This window comes from Physeter macrocephalus, chromosome 11 (genome assembly GCF_002837175.3).
Source record: "Physeter macrocephalus isolate SW-GA chromosome 11, ASM283717v5, whole genome shotgun sequence".
Lineage (NCBI taxonomy): Eukaryota > Metazoa > Chordata > Mammalia > Artiodactyla > Physeteridae > Physeter > Physeter macrocephalus.
Window position 1 is genome coordinate 128,079,834 of NC_041224.1, and position 8,228 is coordinate 128,088,061.

Sequence of the window (8,228 nt, forward strand, 5' to 3'; positions counted from 1 at the left end):
AGGGCAGACCACAGAGAGCACAAGGTAACGTGAATAAATTTGCTGCAAGGTATGACATGTGGCAGTAATTTGCCTGAGTGACCTAAGAAATCTTGACTATTCTTCTCATGTTTTTTAAATTTTTGGAATATTCTACAATCCCACGAAACTCAAAAATTCAATTTACATTGAGTCAGTTGTAGAAATTGAGAATATATAGGAAGGATGTAACAAATGTTTAGTTTTCTAAACCAATTCTTGATTAAAATATACTTTACATTACTGTATTACTGAGCACTTGCCTTACATTAATCTGATTTCATTGCTCAAGAGGGATTAAAAAGTAACCAATATGCCTTTAAAAAATAAGACTAATCTTTAAAAAAGTCTGAGCACATTGTTTTTTTTTCAAATGTAGTATCTGCTCCCATCCACATTCTACCTTCACAAAAGAATTTCTTCACAAAAAGAATTTTTTCTGTGAAGTCAGTCTGTGTTCTCCAAGAAATCCTGAATTCTAGACCTTCTTTGACTTCCTCCTGTCCTCAAATTTGATGAGCATTTGGTTTGTACCCTACAATTTAATTTTTTTAAATTATTTGGCATGCACATTATAATTGTGAGTGCTTATCTTATGTCTTATCTTGCCACTGGAATGTAAATTCCAGAACCTGGTACTTACCCTGATAGCTGTGAGTAACTAGCTGAACATGCCCAAATATTGAGCTATGACTGATGCCAAGTAAGTCTACATTTATTGTAATCCTAGAGCTGACAGAAGTCAAATTTCCTGTTATATTACATAATCCTTAACATTATCAAGGGTTTACTGTGTACCAAGCACTGCTCCAAATGCCGTCTATGTATTCACATCAGTTTATGGAAAGACTGATTTGTTGGGAAGCCAGAGCAGCATTGCCATTATCTTGAGGAATATAATTTTCATCAAAGTTTGGGTTGAAATCCCTTTCTGGAGAATATTATTGCTAGAGTCAGGGCCAACTCGACTTCCATCTTCACATTCCTTTTCCACTCTGTCCCTTTTCAATGTTTTCAAGAACTCACACTTGTTGTCAGTGCCTATTCAAATCACTTTGGATAGATGAGGCTATTGATTAATTTTGTCAACAAGTAAAGAATGATTTGAGTGATTATATTCTTTTACTAATTTTTTTGCACTAACATTCTTGGCAGTTGATTTGAGAGTGTTAAAATTGCCAATATCATAGGTGGATTTAGGAGTGAAAGAAGTTCCAACTTCAGTTTCTTTAGTTTGGCTTTTCCCCGGTGAATTTTTACAGGAGGAGCAGCATGTTTAAGGACTAAGCCATCATACCATTTGGCACAGTCTTGTCCTTAACTTACTGTGACTAAAAATTTCCTGCTCCTGGGAATCCAGATATCTGCCAGTATTTTATATTATCTTCCTCAATGACCAGCATTCTTAATACCCTAGATATAGGTTTTGGAGACTGTTCTAAGAAAGAAGCTTGGTAGACTTTTTTTTTTTTGATTGGGTATTCGTGTGTTTGGGCATGTAGGCCCCATATACCTGCAGCAAAAGACTGATTCTGATTTAGTTATCTCTCATATTCAGGAGTTAAAGATAAAAAATTTTTAGCCTCAAATTGTCTACATTCTTTCTTGCATTTCCCGTACCTCCAGTTTCACTGTCAGGGACATTAGTTCTATGGAGTTCTGCGAAAGTACTGCTACAAGACCAGGAACTTCCACCGTAGTATCTGTTATGGGCTGAATGTTTGTGTTCCCCTCAAATTCATATGGTATTTGGAGGTGGGGCCTTAAGGAGGTGATTAAATGTAGGTGAGGTCATGAGGGTGGGGTCTCTGTGATGGGATTAGTTCCTTTATAAGAAGAGATCATAGAGCTTGCTCCACCCCCCCATCCCCCCCACCCTCCCCTGGCCATGGGAGGATGTAGCAAGAAGACAGCTATATGTAAGGCAAGAAGAGAGCTCTGACCAGGAATGTGACTATACTGGCACCTTGATCTTGGACTTCCCAGCCTCCAGAACTGTGAGAAATTAATGTCTGTTGTTTAAGCCACCCAGTCCATGGTGTTTTGTTATAGCATCCTGAGCAGACTAAGACAGTTTCCATTTTGATGATTTATGCTTTCAATACCGTTTATTCCTTGCATACTCTATCCAATTTTTCTTGCCTTACAGTGTTACCTCCATTAGGATGTCCAATACTAGAGTCAAAGGCATTTGAAGAATTTTGTCATCTATGATTCAAATCAAAAAAATTTTCTGTCGATGAAAAGTTTTCATAATGCTTCTCAGAATTCAATAATGTTAATTTTTTTGGTGGTAGAGAAGAAAAATTAACCCAGGCTAGAACTATGCCATTTTGGGTGAAGTCTCTTTGGCTCTGTAAAAACAGATTTCAATACCACTTGGTAAGTCCAAAACCTAACAGGACTGCACAGAAAGGTGTTAGATTTTTTCTTTGAAACTTTTGTGTTTTCCAGTTTGTTTTTAAAAATTTTGTTTCCTTTGAAACAGGTTTTTTTGGAGATACTTAACAAATAGCTATTTGACATAGAGTTATTTTGAGTCAGCTACTATACTTCTGTTAAAAGTTTTTATATGGTAATCTCCTAAATTAGCCAAGTTCCTTGTATTTAAGGTTATAGTGTCTTCTGAAACCTGTCTCTATATTGTTCCATGTATTTGCAGAAGTTGATATATTTTATACAGATGAAATTATCTTTTAGGAGCTAAAAAGCAAAAATCAAAAGAAAATTTCATATCTGAAGGAAAGAACACTCAGAATCATCATAGAGACATGTAGCTATCTTGGTAATACCATGATCCTATGAAATGGTAACATCTTAAATAAATATATACTTTTAATGTCTTTATTTAGAAGAGTTGTCCCATTGTGACGTGGAATAAGCTAACATCAGAAATTTCTATAACTTTTAATAAAGATAAAAATGTCTATCATGAAACTTAAACAATATTTAAACAGCAATTTGAAGCTGTTTACTCAGTACACAGCTCAAAAATATCTAACAGCTCTGGCTGAAAAATATCAACAATAGGGAAGAGGGCAAAAATTCCACTAGCTTAAATACTTCACCACTTATAGAACCTGTTTTGAACCTAAATATGGAAGAAATGTCTGGGTCTTTTAAAAAATTTTTTAAATTTATAGTATCTTATTATATTTTAATAAACTTCATGTCAAAATTATCCAAACTTGTTCTTTTAATTTTCCAATATTATTTTAGGAAACTTTAGAGTCAAAATTATTTAAGAACATTATATTCTAAAAATGACCACCTCAATACCTGGAACCTTTTGTACAAAACCTAGATGTTCTTCATATCTGAGCAATTCAATCATCTGAGTAATTCACTCCTAGCAGAGGTGCTCTGGCCTGGAGGAAGTGCTATGCTCAGTCCCAGGAGGTGGTTTTCAGTGCCATTTTCCCCTCCTCACAACCAGTCTCAATCCCAAAATGGCTCTGACTTGATCCACAATGTTCTGGGCCAAGTTTTGCAAGAGTCTCTTGAGTTTGGTTTTGAACAAAGTGAATTTGAGCTGACTGTAGTATATCCAAGGGAGAATACTAGAAGACCATGTTAGGCTGGGTCTTCTGAGAAGCAGTCACCAAGAAAGAATTTGAAGTACAAGAGACATTAGTGAAAAACCTGTGAAAGATAAACAGAGTGGGAACAGGAATCCACAGGGAACCTACAGATGCAGGTGTGACACCTGTGAAAAGAGATGGGGAAAGGAGGAGGGTTGGGTAAGGAGGGCCTCAGACTACAGTGAAGTTCTGAGCATGCGTTGGCCAGGCCACTGGGGACCCCAGAGCAGAGATTGTCCATCAGTGTCCTGTGTTGAGCACGTATGACCAAGCTCCAGTATGCCCTCTGTGTTTGGTCATTGATAGGGTGCAGCCAGCGAGATAAGGCCTTGGTGTGGGTATGAATGCTGTGGTGGATTCTGAAGATGGAGGCTATCAGCCAACTATACCCCCTGTAGCATGTTCTTACTTGAAGGAAAATCTGAGCAGCTTTCCTCCATAGCCATGACAAAGATATGGAACTTGGTTTAACGATATAGGAAGGTTGTTTTCTTAATAGTTGGCAAAGCATTCCTTTTAGGAAGGAAATATTTTGATTTGGAAAAATAATAAGCCAATTGATGTATGGAAGGATGTCTGCAGAAGCCTAAGCAATACAAATGATAGCTAAGATACTCTGAAGAGAAATTTTTTTTTATTATTTACTCAACAAATATTTACTGAGCACTTATGTCAGATATTGTGAAGATAGAACAGCAATCAAAACAGACAACAACCCCTCCCTCAGGAAATTTACATTCTAGTGAGTAGAGAAAGATAGTAAACAAATAAATGAGCAAGTTATATAGATTGTCAGAAGGTATAAGTGCTATGGAGAAAAAACAAAGCAGGGAAGGTTGATGGGTAATTCAGAAGTAAAGGGTTGCTATTATAAAAAATGGTGTCTGGGAAGTTTTCACTGAGCTGAAGGAGGGTGGGGGGATAAGCCTTGTAGATAACTGGGAGAAGAGCATTCTAAGCAGAAGGAAAAAAGGCTCTGAGGCAGGAGTGTTCCAGAACAGCAAGGAGGAGGCGTCTGTGGTGGGAGCTGGTAAACAAGGCTGAGAGTTACTAGGGGGGCCAGGTCATGTAGGACACATGATAAGGACTTTGGCTTTTCTGCTGAGTGTGATGGGAAGCTATTGAAAGATTCTGAGCAGAGGAGTGGCACAAACTGACCCATTTTCAAAGGATCCCTCTGGCTGTTATGTTGAAAATGGACAGCAGGAAGGCAAAGTAGAAGTAGAGAGACCAGTTAGGAGGCTATTGCAATAATCCAAGTGAGAAAATGGGAGGGCTTTATTGTTTTTCCTGAGATGAAAGGGGCAGAGATGAGTAGAAAGAAAAGGTACAAGGAAAGGGGCTGTATGGAGACATGACCAATGAAGGTTTCCCATTGTGGAGTGGAAAGAGGACATTTTAAGAAGGTGACTGTCAAATATTACCTTTGAAATTGTTGCCATGTTTCTGTTTCTGCTTCATATTTAATCAAGCCTATTTAATCCAACCTTTAATTTAATCAAGCCTATTTTACTCACAAATGTATTGTAGGAGTGTGTCTCTGTCTGTCTATCTATCTATCTTTTTTATTCTAGAAAAGTTCTGTGTGTTATAACTGGTTTGGCATGTAGAACACAGTATATTCATGGTAGCAGGAGCTTGAAATCAAACATAATCAGGAGAATGAAAACCAGGGAAGTTGGCAGAATTCTTGGCGAAGGCTTTGGGTCTTGAAAGTAAATTAAGGGTTTGAACAAATCTTATCTAGTTGCAAGAGCCTTGAAACTTCCAGCTGACTTCTGACTTAAGGCATGGCTAGAGATTTAAATTTTTGAGCTACCCCTTATAGAAATGATGACTAATAAAGGGACTCTTGGAGGGAAAACACCAGAGAAAAAACTGTCTGTACTTTAGTATTTATTCCAGGTAAAAGAAAAAGATGGTAGATTTACTAAAGGCAGTGAGAGACTGGAGTGATAGATGAGAAGCAGTGTTGCATGTTGTGGCAGAGTCTGCTGGTTTCCCACCCAAATCCACATTTCCATTTCATATTTATAGAACCCTAATTTTTATTGTACACCTAAAATACTATATTTCCTATCCTCCCTATGTACCAAGGCTTGACTCAGTTCTTCCTAGTGAGATGCAAATAGAAGTTGGATGGAAATTTTTGACAGAATGAAAAGGAACCTTAAAAATGAGCAGATAGCTGGGATGAGCTTTTCCTCCCCTTCCTCTATTTTTATCTCCAGGAAGTTGGAAATATTATGATGGCTGGAGCATCAGCAGTCATTTTGTACCATTAAATGCCCTTGAGGATAGACAGTAATTGCTAGGATAATGGAACAAAAAGTAGGAGGAGCCCTGAGCTTCCTATCTCCAGACTTCTTTTATGTGAAAGAAAAATAAATTATTTTTCTTATTTAGGTCACGATTAATTTAGGTGTTCTGTCTATGCCAATATAACTGCCATACAGTAATGGCAGCCACCATTTATTGAGACCTATTATATTTCAGGCATGGTGCTAAGAACTTTATATTATTAGCTCAATTAATCATCACAGTAATCCTATGAAATAGGTGCTATTATTTCCACCGATTTAATAGATGAGGAACATGAAATTTAGAAGGGTCACATAAATTCCCCAAGATCATCTAGCTAGTGTGTAGTCTCAAATTTATTTGTTAGATTTTTTTTAACATCTTTATTGGAGTATAATTGCTTTACAGTGGTGTGTTAGTTTCTGCTTTATAACAAAGTGAATCAGCTATACATATACATATATCCCCATATCTCCTCCCTTTTGCATCTCCCTCACACCCCTCTAGGTAGTCACAAAGCACCGTGCTGATCTCCCTGTGCTATGTGGCTGCTTCCCACTAAGCTATCTATTTTACATTTGGTAGTATATATAAGTCCATGCCGATCTCTCACTTCGTCCCAGCTTATCCTTCTCCCTCCCCGTTTCCTCAAGTCCATTCTCTACATCTGCTTTCTCAGATTCACTGAAATGTTTTTTCCTCTGAGAACAAAGCTTCCAGAAACTCAAAACACCTGTATTTACTCGTGACCTAAAAGGAGCACTTACCTGCTATCTTCCTGCCTGGTTTTCAAGTAGCTTGGCAGAGATTTCCTGCTGTTACTAGGCTGCTATAAAAAATTAATTATTCTGAAGAGCTAGGTCTGTTTCAACAGGAACTGCCTCACTTTTAAAATCTGTCTTTTGAAATTTTCTAGTAACTATTAAGAGACCATTAGCAAAATTGTAAGGAAAATAAGAAGGTAAGACTAGTAAAGCCATTATCCCAATCATCCTTACTGAAGACACAGCACACATTAGCTTCTGTGGATGTTTTTGTTTTACAATTAATCTAGATTACAGAGATGAAAGAGCTTCAAATCTTTTTTACTTATGCATGTGATTGGGAATGGAGTATGAAAGAGTAGGTATGAATGGAAAGTATCGTTTAAATATTTTATTCAAAATTACATGAACACTTATCGTTATTGAATGCCTGTTAGGTGCCAGATGCCATATGAGGTAGTTTACTTGTCTCATTTAATGTCATCCTTGCACCAGTCCCTGTGAGGGAGAGCAGAGTTTGTAAATATGATGATGTTCAGAGACACTGAGTGAATTGCCTAAGGTTACACAGTAGGAATTTATATATAGATTTGTCTGTCTCCAAAGTGCATGCTCTTTCAGTTTATTACTCTATGACAAAAAGCATTCAGTGCTATGAGATATTTTAAACAGAGGTCTGTTTTTTAGAACTTCAGTGATAATGAAAACTCAAGCGCCACTTGTAAACAACTCTAAATCACTGCTTATGGTCTGGTTTGAAGTTTCCAGATCCCACGTCCTTCTCTTTCCTGCTTCTACCCTTTGACCATTTCATATATGCTAGAAGAAAGAATGCAGTGTATTAATTTTGTTCATTATTAACTGCCTTGGCAAAAGTTTTGATGAAGAAGGAAATGGAAATTACTGATTAGAATAAACTTTGTTTATTATTTTTCAATTTCATTTAATGGTACATTACCATTCTTCATTCCCATGATTTCTTAAATTGACTTTAGTTTTTTTAAAAAAATCTCTAAATTGCTCTCATTTAGCAAGTGAATGCAGTATTGTTTTTACAAATAAGAAAACTAACATATTTGCTTATTATGGTTTATAATTACCCTAATGGTCACATAAAGAAATAAAGTAAATTCTTAAAGCAACCAGCTTCATTTGTTACTTTGAAGAGGGCCAACAGCTGCAAAATATCAATAGTAGCATGGTTCTTGGAGAGCTTAGTGCAGTAGGGTTTCAACTGAATCGTATATTGGTTCGCTTGATGGATAACCTAACTACGTATACAGTTGATGCTTAAAATCCTTACCAGTAGCCATAAGGTTTTATCACCATTAGCAGTTACTAACATCATGCAATATACTTTAAAGTTTCTGCTTAAAGGAAATTTATCATTTGCTAAATTTTACATGAAGGTTATTGACTATTTTGGTAGCTATAACATGTATACACTTATATATAAAATGTATAACCTCTGGAAATTTTGAAAAAAATGAATATTGTTATGTAATTTCTGTTTTGTATATCTATCTAGCTAATGGGGTCTGGAGAAAGTAATAATCAAATGCTT

General features: G+C 36.5%; 1 pseudogene; it reads right to left on the bottom strand.

The window, feature by feature from the left end:
* Positions 1–851: 851 nt before the first annotated feature.
* LOC112061932 (vasculin-like) lies at positions 852–8,009 on the bottom strand (annotated as a pseudogene).
* Between the last annotated feature and the right edge of the window lie 219 nt (positions 8,010–8,228).